Below are 21,231 nucleotides of genomic sequence, written 5' to 3'. Positions count from 1 at the left end.
CAGCGCCCTTCTGCACACTGCCTGCTTTGGCTCTGTCCAAAGCCAAACTTCCCTTGAGGCTGCTTCATTTTAATCAGACTCCCACAGGCCTTTGACCTACTGACCATGAGCTTTACTGTTCTTCCCCCGTCACCCAGACTTGCAAATGAGGTTGTGACCTTAACATCCCGAGTCAAAGATGGCAGTTGCAGGGACTCAACTCCCTTCCACAGTGGAACTCAGACCTTTCCCAGAGTTCCTCAAACATTCAGGATTCCTCTGGGATTCTTTTTCTTTCCTGTCTATCCCTCTCCCTATCTCACCACCTTCAGCCTCTCCCCGACTGTGTACATTAATAGATGCCCCATAATACATAGATTGGCCTAATCTTTGAAAGTTTTACTTATGATCCCCAACCCATATCTCATGGTAATGCAAGTTCTATCCTGTGAATCAATCTCTAAACCCCGACCTTGTCTACTCCGACAAAGAATTCTCATATCGCTAAAGCTCATTATAGCCTAAGGTGGATGCAGTAGATCAAGGGAGTACCCCCGCAGGTTAATTTCCTCAACTAACCAAATCTCCTCCATCAGCTGGATCACCTTTCACTCTGTCTAAGCCCTGAGACTCTGAAGTCCCTGACAGAAATTCGGAGGACCTCCAACTCCTACTTTGAAGTTATAGGAATCAAAGTGAGTGTCATCTGAGCTACAGTACCCTTAAAAGGTCATTTAAAAAGAAGATAAGCTTATCTAATGGACTGCAATTTCCTTATGAAAAGTTACCTGCACTTTAATCTCGAAAGGATGAAACTCTGAATGACTGAACTGTTCCATGTGAAACTGTATCATTGCTCAATCAATAGAGCCAATTTTGCCAAATCACATGTGTGGCGCCCATGTTTCCTACCGGCACATTTGTCCATTGTGAACAGCTTCCTGACCGCCCTCCCACAAAAATCATACTTCCCGTTAGCCAGCACACGCCCATGACCTTCCATAACCGGCCACAATGATGCTGGGAATACTCAAGGTTGACTCGGCCTTCACCTGGCAACCCACATCTGCAAAGCTTTTCACAGCCTTCACCGTCTCGTATGGGCGTCCCAGAACAATAACGTCCGGAGCAGATGGGGTTGGTCATTAAAGGGGTCAGAGTGCATTTGAACGAAGCCCATCATGCGACATCCTCAGAGTGAAATCATACTCAGGGCAATGACATGTTGGTTTCCGTTTGTATTGTTGATAAGCATGATTAACTGAGACAACACTATGAAAATAAAAAAAGAACAGAACAAATTTAGCTCTGAGATATCTGGAATAGAGTTAAAGATGTCAAAACAAAGTGACCCAGATTGATTTAAGCATTCCTGTTCAGCAATTCCCAGCAAGGAAAAGCTGCGGAGTTGCCTGGATCTGCAGTACAGGTTTTCCACAAGAAGCAGACAGAAAGCTTCCATAAAGAGGTCAGCCTTCTGTTTGGATAAAAGCGCTCTCCCGCTGATCAATGCTCAGGAAGTAGATGGCAGAAGTCCGCGGATCAAACGGATTCCGCTCCACAAAGTTTAAAAGGCGTAACATCTGAGATGTTTCCAAAGTCTCAAGCTCCAAAACCTCAAGATTTATGAAAAGGTGAGAGTTGGCAGGTCTGTTCTGGAGGTTGTCTTCAGTCAAAAAAAAACTATTCCAAAGGCACGTCGGATTTTAATAAATCCCAAACTGTAGAATGCAGTCAGAGCGAACCAGACTTAAAATATTTGGAAATTTGAATGAAATATATTTACATATATTTTGGCATCATATATATATATATATATATATATTTAACATACAGTTTAGATTAGGAGCTGCTAAAAAACCTAACAATTCATACCCACTGTTCCATTTCAGGTTTTCATTTTATTTTTCAGATGCCAAATGTGGGTAATTAAGAGTCAAAAATCCCAATCCCACCCCATGGCACTTTCCCAACAATATTCCACTATTTTCACTGGACAAGGACATGTGGTCCTGGGATTTCCCATCTCAAATCATAAAGATCCAACAGGAACAAAACATTTTTTAAACCCCCTCATCAATATTTTGACTGTATCTTCCAGATTTGTGCAGGTATGGAAAGTACATATACCATCCTGGAGAAGAATGGGGCAACAAAATGCTTCAAATATAAACTGATCGATCCAGAAAAACAGTTTAAATCCGTGAGAAGACAGAAAAGAGTTTGAATGTGTTGCCTGTCCTTGGTATTACCTTGTGCTGGAGCAATGATTCAGATTTAAATGGGTATGGTAGCTAACAGGGCTAAAGTTTCAACTGCGGGGATTCAACGCTTGAAGAGGTTTGTCAACAAACAACCACCATTCAAACAACGATAAGGCCGCCGAGGATTTGTTTCTAAAACTGCGACTCCATTGTTTCAGCGGCTCTGAAGTCAGCTCAAACCAGCCACGGTGTTGACAGACCTCCACATCAATGGCGTGCACTTCTTGGCAGCCCCTCTGCCAGGCCCCACTTCTTTACATCAACCTACTGGAAGTGAGCACCCTGTACGGTAAATGATGTCAGAGTAAGTGGCACCACCGGAAAACAGCGACTCCAAATTACATCTGGGAAAGTGATGGAAAACCATCCGTTACTCAACGTCAATGGTTGCCTGTACCTGTTGGTAGCCGGTCATATTGAGGCTTCAGATAGAGACCGGCGGTTTTTGTAAATGCGGGCGAGCAGCCTCAGCATTTCACCCTCACAGAGATTTGCAGGCCTGGAAGAGCAATTAATGTTCTCCAAATTCACAATAAACTGAAGGGAAATGAAATGTGTGTGCACATCTTGAGTTGAAGTTCCGATGAGACTTTAGTGACATGCTTTTTCAAGATAAGGGTAATTATTGTTCTATTGTGGGAGTGGGTTCCTACAGGACTCTTGTGTGTTGTTACTCAAAACCCACAACTGTGACAGCAACTGCAACCCTAGACACACGATGACAATCCCGGCTGCTGCAATTATCACCGATTCAGCCCAGGAGTCTGCTACCTAATGGTCAAATGATGATGATGTAGCACCAGTGCGCTCCTGCTTCCTGAAAAGAGACATATAACGATATCGGGATCCTCGGGTGCATTTATTTCTCGACCGGTTTACAGGTCGAAGATCTCAGGTTTGATGATGCGGAGGAGGGAGAAAGCAGACAGAGGTGGAGCAGGGTAGGCTGCTTCCACTGAGATGAGAGGAACAGCTGTCGGGTGCTTCCCTTCTGGCTGAATGACTCCACACACACCCACACACAGCTTTAGTCGATTGTCCAGTCCAAAGTTCTCCTGGGTGAGGCGATGATGGAGGCTAATAGTGGCGACACCTCAACCACACCACTTATTTCACCTCCCACTCAGATCCCACTTTGTCCTTTTTGTTTGCTTAACCCCCCACCCAGCTCTTCCACAATGGTTTCCAGTGTGGTGCTGACAAAAGGCTTCCTGACCCAGTTGCCCGTAGCTGAGGGTGGAGGCACCGCGCAGGAGGATGCCCAGGGTGTGTATGTGGAGAGTGGAAGCATGGGAGGGATGAAGAGGAGGGTGGCTGTATTTTGGCATCAGATAGCAAGATATCCCCCCCCACCCCCCCAACCCCCTCCTTCCTGTGGTTTTATGGCCTACTTACCGGTAGTCATCTGGCTATGAGTGGAGATCTCTGGCAGATCTGTTGCAGAGATTCTGACAGGGGCTCCAGGAGAAAAGGGATCTCCAGCAGGGCTACTGTGTTGGACCGGATGACCCAGGGGGTTGGAGGGGGGGGACTTGCAGGCTCTGGGGCAATTTAACACCCCTAGGTGGCCCATTAAGCTGTGAGCATTGAGCCCACCAGATTGTGCAGAAAATAGACAGGGCCACATATTTTAAAGGCAGAAGGGCCTAAAATCAGAGAATCGATTCAAAATCCATGTTTGAACTGTGGATCAGCACATGTTACGGTTTGGAAGTGCTTCCTGTATGTAAAACAACATGGACCCAATCCTTCTCCTTTAATAAGCAGCAACAAAAATTTCCAAAGACAATAAAGAAAAACACTGCTTGCTCCCTTTTAGATCAGATGGAATCAGTTAGCTTGTTTCTATATCACTTGTGGACACATCACATTTGCTCCAGTCTTGTTAATTTGGGTCATGGCCGACAGTTCAGACACTGGAGCAATTACGCTGACTTTCCTCGGTGGGGTGGTGAGAGAAAACCTTTTGCCCTCTGTGTTGTCCTGAGGCAAAAGTCAAGCGTGACACATTAAGAACTCTGATCTGGATTACCTGAGAGAAAATCTGTGTGTGAGGGAGCAAGAAAACAACAGATAGACACAAAAGGGGGGGAAGGAGTGCATGTGTGTAGGTGTGTGTCTGCGTGTGGAGGAGGGCTACTTTCAGTAAATCGCATACTGTAAGCAGCATATCTGCACTTGTGGGTCAGTGTGTGGGTGGGCGATGCGCCTCCAGGCAACTCTGCAGTTTTGTTTTCCTCTGTCACTTTCTTGCACTGGGAAAGTGTGCCATTCTGCACAGCCTCCACCAGGAACGGCTGCGCTTTTTGACTTTGATTCGCCACAGTGTCTGGACCGAATAAGGCCCCAGTGCGTTTATGGAATAACACACCGCTGGGTTTTCATACTGAATGATCACAGAAGATATAAATCATAATAAATGACTGAGCTGTTCCAAGAAAAGCAGAGGAGCCATGTGGTGACGTGTAAAAAAAAAATGCTGTTTATACACTGTGAAAAGAAGATAATGACACCCTGGAGTGATTTAATGATCCTTATTGCACAAATGTGCATATGTATGCTGTTTGACCTATTTCCCACAACCCGCCCGTCTATCCATCCATCTAATCATTCACCCATCCATCTCTCCTCCTCATCCTCTTCCCTCACACCATAGAAGTCATGAAACCATTTGCATATTTCGTTTCCTCAGTTCGATGCCTGATGCCTTTCCTGACTCAAGCCTGCATTTATCAGGTCTGGAACTGGCTGTAGGAGGACGCTCCTATAAACATGTCAGACAGGCTGTCGATAAGTGGGCTCGTTTGAAACAGCTTTTCTTTTTGTTCAGCGTCAGACATGAAAGTCTCACCAGACGAAACAAAACTGACATGCACATCGGTCATGCTTTTGCAGCACAGGCAGCCAGGACCGGAGCCTGGAACAGTGAGGAACATAACGAGTTCGCTGCCATCGCAAAAGAATCGCCCATCAGCTCAGTATGGAACTGATGCATGCTGGCTGAGCACAACCTTGAAGTTTCAGATCCACCCGGCGTAATCGCGGCATGGCAGTTTTCCTCAGATCTTTATTTTTCCTCTGAGCTCAGCTGTGATGGCGCTGCTGACATCACTCCAGTCCTCCACTCTCACTCTTACAGGCTTTTTCCTGATCGCTCAATCGCAACTCACAGTTTATTCAGGCCATTTTTTTAAAAATAATTTCCAGGATCAAAAATAGAGACTTTGCATCAGAGACACAAGCTAATCATAAAGAGGAAATAAAAAAGATTGAAACAGACAAAAAAAATGCTTTCTTGACTGTTTACATTTTCGTTTGACAGGTTTCAGGGCGTCTGTTGCTGATATACAGGATCTAAACATTTAGTCTCAGGCTTCGCTGGGTAATTTTCCTGTCAAACAGAGATTTGGTGTTTGCTTCGCGGATCAGGAACCTGAGCACCCAAAAGTGGATTCAAACCCAGCTCGGATCTCTGTTGTTTTTCTCAGCAACTATTTTGGAAGCGGTCAGATAGGCTTTCACTCTCGTTCGCTCTCCAGGTTTGGAGCCTTCGCTCCAAAATTGTCGTGTTGGAAAAAAGCCTCGCGTGGTCTCCGAGCCAGGAAAGTTTTCCCCACTCTGTCTGTTTTTTTAATGGTGCGCCGAGAGGCTAATTGGCTTTGCAGACAGCCTGACCCACGGCGCTGATGTCCTCAGAGCTCATCAAGGGCTGTGACGGTCTCGTTCCAAAACAACGAGCCAAAACAGTGGAGAATCTTTGGTGGGTGCTGCTGCTGCAGGTGATGAGTCTCCTGAAATCTACCTCAGCAACTTCTGCAGGAGCTCAAGTTTACAACCCGAGCACGTAGCACCAAGCCATATACTGGTGTGTTAAGACCACACATATTCCTTATTTTCTCCTTTTTTTATTACATTAGAAGTGGATTAATGTGATTCAGGTCCCTGGCAATCATTCCCAAACCTCCTACATGCATCTGAATCACTCATTTAGAGAGACCTTTACACTCACAGAAGGAACAAGATAATCTTTCTGTTTGATGTGTTTTAAAGTGCCAAAAATCCCACAGAAATGGCATTGTCCTGACACACTGATTAATTCTGTATTAATCTTGTGGGGGAGGCGAACCCGTAAAATAAAACAGTATCTTATTATTTTATATATTAACTGACACATTAGAATGATGATGCTATATTTGGTTGTTTTAACCTTTTTGAGTTGAAACCCAAAACAGATGTCATCCCACTTCAAACCCACCCAGCAACATTGCAATTGAGGGTCCATAAGCTAGCCGAGACAAATATTTGTTGTTGTTTGTGTTACATGGTCAACAGCTTTGCAAAACTGACAATTTTGCATGGAAGAAACAAGCCAGCAGAGGATTGTTGACGATGGGGCAAATAAGGTACCCTTTGCATGAGCTGTCGACACCATTAAGGGTCAAAAGGTCATGGTTTTCAAGACCCTGCTCTCAAAAAAAGTCACAATGATAAAAATGTTGAAGGGCTCACTGCAAATCGCACTTGATACTGTTGCTCCCTCGATTTTATTCTCAAACAGGAAGTGCAAAGATTAGAAAGAAAATGGTATTCCTAAAAAATACATGACTAGCACCTAGCGGTCTGGTAGCTTATAAAAAGGCCATCTGTAAAGTGAGAGCGGCAGAAAGAAAACCACAACAAACCCAGGTTTCTTTTCATCACCGTAGCCAAATTAGCAAAGGGTTTCACAATTAACTGTGAGAGGAAAAGGTAATCAGGCCAAAGTTTGTCCTGTCCTGTCCTGTCCTGTCCTGTCCTGTCCTGTCCTGTCCTGTCCTGTCCTGTCCTGTCCTGTCTTGTCCTGTCCTGTCCTGTCCTGTCCTGTCCTGTCGTGTCCTGTCCTGTCGATCAGTGACGATGTCAGAAACATATACTTCTGTGCTCACTGTGCTTCTCTCTGTATCCATCTAGAGGTAACACCAACCCTTACAGTTGTGCACTGACCTGCTGACCTCTGACCCCACTGATCCACTCAGCTGTAGCTTTGATTCCTGTGTAATTACCGTAATTTCTGGACTACAGAGCGCACCTGATTAAAAGCCCCATAATCTAATTTTAGAAAGAAAATCAATTTTGTACTTATACAAGCCGCACCGGATTATAAGACGCAGGTATCCCTTGTAGTGATATGAAAAATTAGATTGAAAACATTCAGTACCGTTATATGTTTTTATTACCGTAAGAGACGAGTCACTGACGAGTGACAAACACAGGTAAGAAACAACAGCCACTCTTTTCACTTGTATGTTTATACAGAGACCTTAAATCCAATTTTCCAATTTTGCTTTTGCCTTCCGTCTAATTTGTACAGCGGAAACACGGCGGCCGCCTGCTCTCTGTGTGTTGTCAAGCTTGGGCCACCTGCGATGTTTACGTCTAAAAGCTTTTGTCGTCTTTTTGCTTTGGATCAGGTCTTCAGGCGGGCGTCTCCACCTTCTCGCCAGTGATTACCGTAATGCCAAGATTACGTGCGCCAGCTCGATTTCCTTCTTCAACCGCCAGAGTGATCGCTTTTAACTTAAAAGTCGCATCATATGCTTTTCTTCTAGTATTTTCCACGTTGAAGAGGGTTAGTAAAAATGACTGATTCACAATAGTTGTGATAGTGCGCCACGAAAAAAAAACATAAATAAGCCGAACTGTAGAATAAGCCGCAGTGTTTAAAGTGTAGGAAAAAAGTAGCAGCTTATAGTCTGGAAATTAGGGTAATGCATTTGTATGTATGTTGCATGATCATGCTCCTGCCATCAGCAGGAGGGCCCACCCCCACCCCCACCCCTATATGAGCCTGGTCCTGCTCAAGGTTTCTCCCTGTTAAAGGGGAGTTTTTCCTTGCTACTGTTGCTTGTTGGGGGTCAGGCCCTGGGATTCTGGAGAGCGCCTAGAGACAATTTTGATTGGAACAGACGCTATATAAATAAAGATGAGCTGATATGATGTATGTCTGTATAGTTTCTACTGTCTGTCTGTCCTCCCCCTTCTCTTCCTTCTTTACTGAGCTGGCCTAGAACCAATTTTGATTTTAACAGATGCTATACAAATAAAGATGAACTGAATTGAATTGATGGTTGTTGTTGCTGTAACCCCAACCTAGCACATAACTTTGCCAAGCACAATTATGGAGACGTCAGCTGTTACTGGAGGGCTGCACTGCTGTGCGATTTTAATTTGATATATTTTGCTATAACCCTACTTTAGCGTACTGCTGCCCTATGGAAGCTACCGGCATCTACTAGCTGTGTTGGTGGAGGGAGGAACAACACAGTGGACCTGGGAGAGAGTGGGAAACACATATGTCTCCAAATGAGCTGTGACCTCAGGCAAGAGAAGAGGTGGGAGTCCCGTGAGTCAGTGTGGGATGTTTTCTGTCAGATGAGGGGAAGAGGGAGGGAATGTGGTTGAAATGAGTGTGTATGCATGTGCAGATGTGTATGTAGCTTTAAACAGACTGCTTTGGCTTGCCAGAGAATGAGACGTGTGCGTGTGTGTATCTGCGTGACCAGCACTGTTATACTGACATCAAATGCATAAAGTAGGTCACGTTATTATTGGGTTTAATTACATTACGCAGGGATGCAGAGGGTTCATAAACATAGCACATGCTTACATTAGCCTGGGCTGCAACAGAAACCCTCTAATGGCTCCACAGGAGCAACAGACTCACTCAACTGGAGGGAAGCCAACTAGAAGTTGTGTGATTGGTTACTTTAATTTGCATCAAGGAATGTAGAATCTAGTAATTAAATTCAGCCGCAGTTCAAGCTGTCCAAACATCAGGATATATATTAAACTGCATCCTTGGGGTTATTTTCTCAGCACAGCATCACTTTGGATATCAAACAGACCCATCCCGACAAGATCCAAATCATGATGCAAATTAATGTGTCAGGAATGCATATTTGACTTTCCTCGGAACACCAGCTGGCCCCTGACCCCATCATCCTCTCTGTTTCCAAGCTGTTGCACCACTTAGATTATACATGGGCCTGTTTCACAGGCGTATCAGTTTTAGCCCACAGCCAAATGATTGAAAATCACAACGAATGAAAACAATAAATAAGGGAAGGACTGATGGTTGAAATGTTGCAGTCTGTCCTGCTGGAATTTGGAATGTGTTGGCTATCGGTGCTGTTTTACACAACACACAAGTTAGCTGATTAGCGAGTTCGCCATCTGGATTGTTAGCCTTTTGAACCAATAGCTAATGGCTGCAGCTCTGCTTGAGCAATAAAAAAACTCAGAACGCACTAAACATCAATAGTATGTCTAAATATAATGTAACACGGAGCACTTGTTTCATTCCACCCTGCTCTGGAATTTGTTTCAAATTTAGCCTTTATGCTAATGTGTGATTCACTTGATTTTATAAATGACCTGCAGGTGGAGCTAAACAGAATACATGGACTGTTGTGTTGAAAGATGTGCAAACCACAAATGAGCGTGTATGAGGTACGAGCAAATATTGGTAATATTCCTACCTAAATATGCTAATAAAATTGCACAATACCAAAAAGTCAACACCAATGTAAGAAATTTACAGATCATTGGGCTAGTCTGCAGATGGAGATAAATTCTCATAAAAAATAAAATAAAATAAAAGTCCCATCATCCATTGATACAGACTTGCTTTAGGAGCAGAAATAGATGATATCATCAATTGAAACTAACCAGTAGTGAAGCTCCTTCCTTTAACTGTCAAATTACCCATTCGCCATGGCAACACCAACCACAAAAATAACTTGTCCAGTCTAAAACAGTCTCCTGCATTGGCGCACGCGTGCAAACACACACACACACACACACACACACACACACACACACACACACACACACCACACACACACACACACACACACACACACACACACAGACTGAAAGAGAACAATTCCAGCTGTTTTCTATAGTAATTCAATTTCTCTTCCTGGATTTCCACTAAATTAGTTTTTCTGCTCAATTTCATCTGATTGTCACCTCTTTGTGGGTTAAGAATTTTGAACAGCCGTTTCTTGGATACAGTTTATGAACACATGTTTTTACGACCCTGGCCTCCCTGTTTGAGCGTCCGTGTCGGGACGTCCTGCTCTTGTCTTACCACTGTTTATCTGACGTCCAGAGCAGACCTGGATCCCTTTGTCGGCCTCCGCGATCCAGCGCATCAGCGTCACGCTTTGGGACTTGATCGGGAGTGAGCGGGCTCATGTTCAGGGATGCATCAGTCTCGAACTGTGTGTGTGTGTGTGTGTGTGAGCCAGGAGAGGGTTCGATGACTTTCCTCATGCAACCCATCACCCTCTGACAAAACCTGGACCACCGTGGTATCATTCCACCCATGTTGCCACGTTTAATCACTTCCATGAATACCCCTGTCAAGGATGTGAATTTTTATGAACACTTTAATACATTTTCAGTGTCCCTTTGCCTGTTTTCAATGCAACCAGCCCGTCTTTCCATTTACAGGCTGCTATGCAGATGGCGAGATGCTCATAAAAGCGTATAACAGCATCTCTGTAAATGTCACATATGGCTTCAGCAACTGCACACACACACACACACACACACACACACACACACACACACAAAAGAGTCTGTGTCAGCAGCTGGATGACCTCCTGGAGCTTTTAAATCATATTTTGCCTATAGTGTCTCACAGAAACACACTAGTCAAATATCACTGATGAGTCACACGAAACCGCATGATGGAAAAATGCACTGGGCTGCAACAGCGCTGGTTTCACTCTGTCAGGAAATGTGATCAACATGCGCTGGGTATTATTCAGCTCGGACTGGAGGTGAGATTCAACTGTAATTGGAACGCGAGCAAAGGTTGGGCTTCAGTGGTGTCTGGAAGCGTCGTCAGCTGATGGGTGGTTCGCTTCCCCATGTCTGAATTTCAGGCCGTAAACATCGAGCGGGGGTTCGGCTCTTTGAGGGGCCGGAGTTTACGTGGGAAATAGCTGGTGTGTTTCACTCTCTTTGGTCTTTTTAAACAAAAAAGATCAGGGGCCGTCTCCCGGCTCTACCTTCAACAGCAAAATAGAACAAATCAAAGAGAATTTGAAACGGCTATGACAGACTGGTAGGATCAGTTAGCAAATATTGCGGTATCTTGTTTTAGTTTGGACTCCAAAAATTAAATTTACCCCAAAACTGTACCAAATATTGGCTGAATTTTCCTTTTTATCTATATTATCTTATTCTTTGATGGAATATTTAAACAGAAATTAGACTGCTGTGCATGAAAAGAAGAAAAAGAAAAAGAAAAGAAAAGAAGAGCGCTGCTGGTCCAAACTCCCACTTCTGTAACTGGGTCAGATGTCGACCTTAATTCTCCATTTATTTTCCTGAACCTCATTCGGTAATGAAGCCAAACAGATTCCATGTTGAGAAACTCGCAACAGGTATGTCATAATATTCATACCGCAACTCTGTGATACGGGAGAAAAATGAGGGCAAAATCCCAGCTGAGATCTCGTGAAATAATATTTCCAAGTAATTCTGTAATTTCAGCACCTTCAAAAGCAGCTTAACCTATAAATCAACCCCAAACAATAACAACAGCCATGTTTAGCGTGCAGCCTCACGCTAGCATTGCCCGTGAGTTTAGCTACATGTGCAGTGGCTGCTTAAGGACATGAACCCCCCTCCGCCTCTAAAAGTGTCCATCTGCTTCACGCTGGTTCTCAACTGGGACCAGTCTGGCTGTGGTTAAGACGTGAACATGTGTGCAGAGACACACCGTAAATGTGCCCAGACGGCCGTACGCACAGAGGACATTTCCTGCCCCGAAACCAAACAAACGTTGAGCTCAGCATATCTTGGCCTTGTTGTGGCCCCCGTTTGCTTCTCTAAAACGTGAGCGGATCTGGAGGCAGGGAGGGCAGACGTCCCACCAGAACTGGGGTGAATAAACACGTCCACCCATCTCATCTTTCCTACTTCTCTTCTCTACCCCCCCCCCCCCCCCCCTTTTTTTTTACCCATTTCTGACTGCACTGACAGCTCCAGTGGTGTTTGTCTGCCTCGCTGAGACTGACCCACTTGGCACAGGATCAGGACCGTGGTTAGTGCATGCATGTGCACACACACACACACAGTATATATACACATTTTTTGTGTATTTGACTGGCTTTAAAGCTGGTTTCTAACTTTCACTTTTGCAAGAAATCAGTATCAGTGCACACATATTATCCTGAAATCAACACATTTTAACATCTAATCTTTAAAATTCATCCGACACGATACAAATTCTTCGAGACATCCATGGACAACACAACGCGCAACATCCTTCTGTATAAAAGCATTTTGGTTACATTGTCACTCTGAACCACTTTTTTTTGTGTCATATGCGAGTAGAATTTAAATTCCAAATTTTTAAATCAATGAATGTTTGATGTAATAACTCAACTCCACATAAGCAAAATTAACCATTACAGTTTTCAGCCTTTAGCCATGGATGGAGGTTAGCAGCAGGCACAGTTAGCATAGATTAGCACACAGACATGAAGCGACGTGCCCTCAGAGTTCCTCGCAAGGCTTTTAATGTCACAAATACACGTTAACTCATCAGCTTTTGCTTTTAGGCATCCAGAGAACTGAATAGTTGCATTGCTTAAGATTGAGCAACATCTTTTCACGATTCCGGATGCTAATCTTGTCGAGTAAATGGAATTTTGACTGCAGCACTTGGGATTTAAAGTTACCTTTTCCCTGCTTGTGTTTGATTTTTTTTAACCCTTGTTTTATTTTAAAGCCCCCCCCCCTCCTTTTTTTTCCCACAATTTGGCCCGTCTGTTGTGTTTCCTGGCTGATGTGAAACCAACCTCACGGCCGCAACACACTTAAGGACGGCAGGATTTTAATAAATGAACTGAAGCAGCGAGGAAATATACAGGCCCCAGCAGATGCTCATTAATCAGTCTGAGTTTTTATTTTTCTTCTTAAACCAAATACATCCATTACGCACACTCGCCTACCCCAATTCTAAACACACACTGACACGGTTGGCTGCAGGAACAGATGCTTTCACGCGCGCTCTGTAATGCGCACGTACGGAGACGCGTGTGCTAATGGACACCCGCCATCCTGCTGCCCTCGCTGCTCCGTCAGTGTGTGAAATGAGCTGGAAAAGAGCAAAAAGTGGAGAAGAACTCCGGGTGGATCTCAAACCGCCAAGGTGGGCAAAGTGATCCACTCGTGACCCCGCCGGTGGAAAGCGGCTAATATGACCTAAAAATATGCATCAGCAGAATTGGCTCGTAGGGTTTCTCTCCAGCTGTGCAGAGGGGCTCTGTTACCAGATGTTCTGGACCGATGCATCATCTCTGGACGGACGCGTGTGAACATTCGAATGCATTTGGACCGCCGTCCTCCACTGAGGCCCGGCCAGACCATCTATTCTTCTCCTCCGTGCTTGTCACATCAACCCTCCCTCCCCCCCTGCAGCGACACCCTGTGACTTGCTGGATTTGTTTCGGTTCGCAGCTGCCAGTTGCAGAACACGACGGAACGTCTCAACAATGGGTGTTTGTGGCTCAGTTTAGGAAAATCTTTGTGCAGCAAAACACCGAAACTCTGGCAACGCAACCAGGTCAGCAAAACAAAAAGCGCGAATGACGAAATCAATGGAGGCTTTATGCCACAGTGACAACGTTCTCAGTGGTCCCTGAAATCCCCCCCTCCCTCTAAGAGCTCTCCTGCCTTTATTTAAACTCGCCTTGTTGACTTTGGTCAGACAAAGTTGTTGCCCAGCAGGGGGCACAGCGGGGTGGAAAGTCACCACCGCCTTCCTCTCCAGAGACACCAGACAGAAACTGGTGACCTCAACCTTCAGGGATGATGCCCAAACTCCAGCCACCCTGGAACCTCTGCAGGTCAATGAGTGCAGTTCTAATAGCATCCAGGAGAACTTTGGGAACATACCAGCTCAGAACAGCTACTAGCTTTAACTGTCCTCACCTGAGGGTTCTATGTCCTTGGGCCTTGTGAATCCTCTCCTGGGTCTGCAACCTGGAACCCTGTCCTATCACTGTAGTTTCATTCACGAAGACCCAAAAGTTCAGCAATCTGTCATCTTCAAGGTTTTGTGGAAAACACCAAGAAATTACGATTTTGATGAATACACGCCAAGGGTGTCGTCTAAAGAGTCAGACAAGATTTCCACCAAAGAGTTTCCGAGCTTTAAAGGGTCAGTGGAAACCAAGATCCACCTCCAAGTCATAAATTAAGGGTCAGGTGTCAGCCACGTATGTGCAGTATGGGCTGTTTGTCAAATTTGAGCGATTTGAAGCAGCTAGCGGTGGATAGCGGCTAAAATCACAGCAAGAGTTTTGGGAGTTGCTCATTCAGAAGATGTTTGAATCTGTTCACACCTGTAATGTTCTTGCGCGTCCAGCAGGAAGTGGTCAGCGGTCATGCGAACCTTGTTGTGACACGCGAAACACACCGCCCCCAGTGGCCACGTGTCAAAACTGCAACCGCTTCTGCATTTTCACGCACTCGTTGCTGATTTATTCAAAATGTTTCTGTCCGAATGCATCACTTTCAGAAATGAAATGGGAATTTCAATACTGCTTCCTACAGGTCACTCTCACGTAAATCGGCTTCACGCGGAACATATAGACGATGTTTCAACAAGAGCATTTGTTGCATCAAGGATGTTTTATGAAAGACTTGAAATTTCATTCCAGACCCACTTCAGCTCAACTGCACTTTCAAGGACGTCCGCGACGCTTTTTTTTTCACCACAAGGTTGTCAAAACATAACCTATACAATGAGCACAATGAATGCATTCATATAAGTTCTTAATGGATTCGTTATAGTTAAAGAACTTTTCCACAGCCGTGCTTCAGACGCAGATGGTTGCGGACACACATTGGGTAACCCTCCTAACTTTAGCACGAGCCCAACGATGAAGCGTCCAGACGAGCATTTGCAGCTCCGACAGTAGGCCGTACATAAAAATTCGCACACGTTTGTAGGTCACTGGTAGAGGGGCGTCTGCACGAAAAGAGCAGCAAACCACATCAGGCAGCCATGTGCCAAGCTTGTAGTCCGGCCCGGAGTGGAAACTCCCACTGAACTTTCCATGAAGGGCGTCAGGAGAAGCAAACCGGGTCACGGATGCTAGCAGTTCTGTGCACCACGGAGCAGTTGAGCCGCTGATATACGTATATTTCATTAATAGGTATTTGCAGTATTTCCATGAGAAGCAGGCGGTGGATGGTGCGCACGTGCCTCATCCCGTTTAGCTCTGATTAAGATGCATTCCCAGGTGCATGATCTGGTTGTCTTGGTCGCATACGGAGAACAGCGATATTAGTCGGACTAACACGTCAGTTGTCCATTTACAGTCAAACCGAGGCAACGTTTGTTTTTTCATGTGACATGTAAACGTGCTGAGCCTGACGGAGGCCATGATGTTACTGTAATCGACATCTGCGGCAGGTTCTTGGCCTCAGCCACCAATTAGAGCCCAGCAATTAAAGCTCAGTGTGGAACTCTCATCACTGACCTGAACAGATCAGAAATGAGCCCGTTGCCCATCAAAGCCATTATTTATAAAGATGTTTAGCAAGCATATTAGTATATTAGCATATTAGATTAAGTATTGTGCCCCCAATGGCAGATCTTTACAGAACAAAGCTATGAATGGAAGGGGGGAAATGCTAATGGAGTGCTAACACTTCAGACAGTGAAGCTACGGGACCAGAAACCACTTGGGAGGTTTACGCCTGTCCTCTGATGGTTGGATTAGGTCAGCAGTTATCATGCTAACAGTAAATATATCTCTCTGATGTTTATTTTGCCATTCGGAAGGCAGACAATGCCCAATCCTCCCCGATTCATCCTGACTTTGAAGGATATTTATTTATTTGGTCAAAGCTGGGTTTTAAAATGAAATCAGCTTGTCAGGCACAGGAGTGTTCCAGTTCCCGTGTGGCAAACTGGGAGTAAAATTGAAAGAGAAAGGCATGTTTATTACATTTTACAGCATTCAGATTGAGATAAAATAGAAATGTAAGTGATAAAAATATAGAATTTTCACCAGCGGAACCAATTCTACATGTTTTATTTAATCCAGTTCAGATCTTTGGTGGTTTAATGGTCTCAAGCTGCCCAAAAATGACCAACTCAACTCAGCAAAATATGATCAGTGGAGCATAAAGGAAGGTAAAAGTTAAACCTGAGTGACAGTTGATCTGTAACTGTTATAGGGTTGGAATCCCAAACGGCACAAGTCGATCTGACCCAGTTCACTGTGGAAAACAGAACATCACATCCTGGCTGCCTGACCTCACTCCAAACATTTGCCTGTCCTCCCTAAAAAAATGCAGGCCTTTGTCTTTTATTGAAAATACACATTTTGGCTTCTTTTTTTATGTTATCTCAAAATATAAATACGCCTCATCGGGCCAATAGACAGAGGGACACTCATTTATCTGCCAGTAGAACGGCAGATAAATGAGCATATCTCTGGGTTGTCTGGTTGGGCTTTTATCTGTTCCTGAGGAATATGGAAGGATGAATGAAAAATTGTGCTATTGCGATTTATCTTCAGCAGATTAACCATATTTCAGAAATTAGACATAGCCCAGACATGCAAAAGCCATTTGTCCAGGTTTATCCCTCGAGAGGTTCATTAGGCCTGACAGGCGCACGTGTATGTGCATGCAAGTGCATGTGTGTGTGTGTGTGTGTGTGTGTGTGTGTTCTTGTACATTCTACATAGTGAGTACCACCAAAATATTTGTTTTACTAGCAAATTGAAGACATTTTGGCTTCACAAAGATAGAAGTAGAAGTACAAGGGTGTGTGTATCTGTGTGTGTGTGTGTGTGTGTTGTGTGTGTGTGTGTGTGTGTGTGTGTGTGTGTGTGTGTGTGTGTGTGTGTGTGTGTTTGGAGGTGAGGGAGATCAGCCCCAGTCCATATTAGGAGGCAGTTATTGGTTTTAATTGGTGCGAGATTGAATATAGGCCAAATTCTGAGTTCATGAGAGTCCAATCACACACACACACGCACACACACACACTGTTTCTCTCTCTCTTCCAGCAGCCTGGCCTGACCTGCTCTCTCCTCCCATGGCTCTGCTATAACAATCTGCAGCTGTTTGAGCCTGGGAGTCCAAATAAGCGACACGTGCCCACGTGACCCAACACACACAAACACACACACACACACACTGCGTGAGCAGCTGCAGGGAAATGTCCTCACATTCACACAGAATCATGGACGAGCAAGGACACATTTTAGCTGCATTAAACATTTAAAAGCACCCGTGAACAAGAGGAAGTTGTTGGCCGGCAGAACAATGTTGCATCTGTCTCGGAGCCAGAGGACCCCCGACTCTACAGATGGTGGGACTGGGCCCGCTAACGTGGACAAACTGTCCTCCAGGAGAAAAACACACTCACTGATAATGTCGTCCAGTCTATGTGGTCGTGGCGGCTGGAAGATGTTGGGAATTTTGATGCACGTTTGCGCACAAATTGTAAAACTTTCTCAATCGAGACAAAACTGAGACGACTGATTAATGACATTCAACACCGAAGTGTAATTTAAGCTAACATTTAAAAAATAAACTACAGCTATACATGTAATTGATGTTAATATATGCAGTACCTAGCTAGCTTCAAAAGCAAGTTTCGGTTTTAAATGTGACACTGACTCCAGTTGTATATTATGTGATGTTCTAGATCAACCCACCGAGATAATACGGAAAAGATGTGAACAAACTTTCAAATTTGTCAGTTCCCGCCAAGGTAAAAGCTTGTGGTGGATGCGAACGTCTCTCATTGCTGTAGCTCTCTGCCTGCAGGGCAAAACTCAAGAAATGACTCCCAACAATGTAAGTTAAAGTCTCCTCTAGTCTCCTCAGCGTTGCCTCACCTCCTCCAAACGGACAAATACTCACTGCTGCTGAAATGTACAATCTTCTGAGGTGAGGCGAGCCAGGCGCTGCCGTCAAATGAGCATTTTTACCTTTGGGGTGAATCATTTTTTAGGATTGCTCGATAGCTGAGGCTAATATTTAACCGGGGATCTCTGACTCCAGCAGTGATCGTCTCTGTCATGTGCTTCGTGTCCGCCCGCCGGCCAACAGCAGATGTTGCTTAAATAATTGATCCACCCACTCTGCCACAAAGACCCTCAGCTTTCTGAAAGGTCCACCATAAACATTCCCCGGGATTTAATTATCTCGTTTTACTAACAAACACAGAAGAACGATGCCAAGCGAGATGGACAAACACATGCGTTTTCAACAGGACCTTCACTTTGCTCTGTGCGCATTAAAAATCCACTTCAAAACCAAAAATGAATCACGTTACTCTCATTAAATGCGCCAGTAACAAGGAAGGGCAGGGAAAGCCACATCTGCATTGTTTTGCTCATATTCGTTTTTATAATATTTCTATTTTTGCCTGAGCTTGATTTGAAGACTCTGGGCAAACTGGGCCCACCAGAGTCCAGATTTATAATTCACAACATCTTCTCCTCTGGCAGTGGAGACAAAGCACCCGATATTTGGAGCCGGCCTGCTTCTGATGAGGACATGTTTCATCTTAACTTTGTTTACACTCGCTCCGTCATTTTACATTAGAAGCTCCGTGATTGTTTGCTCATGAGTCCCTCTGGAGCGCAGCAGTCCTGCAGCGCTCCAGCCTCCCCTCCCTGCTTCACCTCCAGCTCAGAGGTCACCGTATACAGGAGGCCTAACTCATCAGCCACCCATCCATCTTCATAACTATCATTAGAATATACACACCGATGGTCACTTCATCCTTAATTCCACCTTAATTTTGTTGCTCTAATGCTAAAGTTGCCTTTTCCTTTTCCTTCCTCTTACCATTATTACACTCCAACGTCAGATATGTTTATTGAACTTCTCAGAAAACCAAGCACAAGCTGACAAATGGAGTCCTTCGGTGAGAGACTGCATGTAGGTTTGTCCATTACGGGACGTCAACCGCGGTCCTAAACCAGGAGCACTTTTCTCATCCCAAGGTCTTGACCCAAGCGACACAAGGTTTAGATTTAGCAGTGACTTATATCAAATAGGAAGTGATGTTTCTTTCCTTTGTTTCTGTGAAATTGCACATTTGAGACATGTATTTACGCAACACATCGGTTTGCCGTTAACTCTTGTCCGCAGCGTTCCATGATATCCTGTGTATCGTCTAAGTGGCATTAGCGTAAGATGCTAACCGCTGCATAAAAGACTTAAATTGTCTGAAATTACACGCATAACAGTGCTGAAAAGCGTCACGCAATTCATGCCCCCACACAGGCCCAACCAAGCGTTTGGCTTGCATCTACGAGTCAGCAAAATGCTCCTGTCTGTGATGCCCTGGCCAATAGAAAAGAGCCTCAAATCACGATGACATTACAGTCAACATGTTGTAGCGAGACAAGGATTAGCTGGCTCATCTCGTGATGAAGTCTTATGCTGACTTGGTGCTTGCAGAGACTTCAGTAATAACGACACTGACAACTGGGAGAGGCCTTTAAAGGGGAGACGAGGAGCAGTCGCACCACCATCAGCCCCCATTAGCGTCAACGCGGAGGAGAGTCGGAGCAGTAAAGCTGGTTCAAATCCTCGAGGTTCTGTGGGTCTGCGGTCGATTAAAAAGACTGAAGCTCAGCTCCTTCAGCGTTTGATAATCGTGCAGAATCGTGACCATGACTGCAGCCAAAAAAAAATAAAATAAAGATTCTTCACTGCTGCACCTGACTGACTGGGCCCAGATCTGAGGCTCGTGTGGCCGGACCCCAGTGTCACATCTTTGTTTAGAGTTTAACTGCTGGTTTGTATTTGAGTTCTCTGGAGGGAGTTTTCCCCTCAGAAAACAGCTCGGTAGGCGCATATCAGCGGAGAGAGAGGGAGAGCTGCAGCTTCGCTCCGCCAACAAAGGAGATATTCATGGAGAGAGGCAGGCAAAGAGTGAGTGGGTGCACGAGGAGAGGGGGGAGAAGGGCTTGTGCAGAGGTACAGCACCCCCCACTGGTGCAGGTCATGGTTAGATTCAACACTGAGGAGCGAAGGTTTCACGGATGAGCTTCAGTCGGTCATATAATGCGCAAGTTGATCACAGGTAAATGTGAAAGCTGCTGGGAAAATGGACGATTCAAGAGGGATTTTAAAAGAGATCCGTCCATGATGTGCTGCTCTGTTTCATGGAAGGCTTGATTCTGGTCTGGATTCCTTGCAGCGTGGCTCAAGGATCGGCTCTGTACACTTCTTTACATGCAACTGAATAAAAGAAATTCAGCAAATTTAAAGCAGCATCACGACACTGCTGCTCGGGTTGCTAATGACACATTTAACTTTAAATAGCTCTCATCAGAACGCGGAGATGTGTCTGAAATGTCAATTTATATATTTTAGGTATAATATATTGCTTTTCTCATGCGTTATCACAATAAACAGCTTAATGCTGCTATTATGAAGTCCTCAATAGACATGGCTCATAAAAAAATACATTGGCTTCTGTAAAAGCTAAAAAATACCATGACTCAGATTCCAGGCATTATAGGATACCTGCTTCCCGTTATTGGGGTAGCTTATGGAATTATGCCCACTGACAGTAGGGGGAGCCAAAGGGCTGGAGGTTTATCACGCTCAAACAATGTGTCCATTAGAAATGAAGCACTTATTCTATTCACTGGTGTGTTCAGTGTTTTTTGGGATATTTTTTTTATTATTTCATTCCGAGGCAGCTAACAAAGCTAATCAGTACCTGAGCAACTGAACTTGCCATAGGGCAGCCGTTCCATGTTCCTCTCCTTCCTGGTTTTGTTAAATAAAAGAAATCATCAAACGCAAGCCAACATTTGCACAGTGTGAGCTTTCAGACTGCGCTATCCTTCCAGACAGACGCCTGCGGTTCCCACAACCGTCCACTGGGGGGCAGGGAAGGCCTGGAGATGCGAGGACGGGGCCGCTGCGGGGG

This window comes from Takifugu flavidus, chromosome 3 (genome assembly GCF_003711565.1).
Source record: "Takifugu flavidus isolate HTHZ2018 chromosome 3, ASM371156v2, whole genome shotgun sequence".
Taxonomy (NCBI): domain Eukaryota; kingdom Metazoa; phylum Chordata; class Actinopteri; order Tetraodontiformes; family Tetraodontidae; genus Takifugu; species Takifugu flavidus.
The sequence above is the reverse complement of the archived record's forward strand: the minus strand, read 5'-3'. Positions refer to the sequence as shown.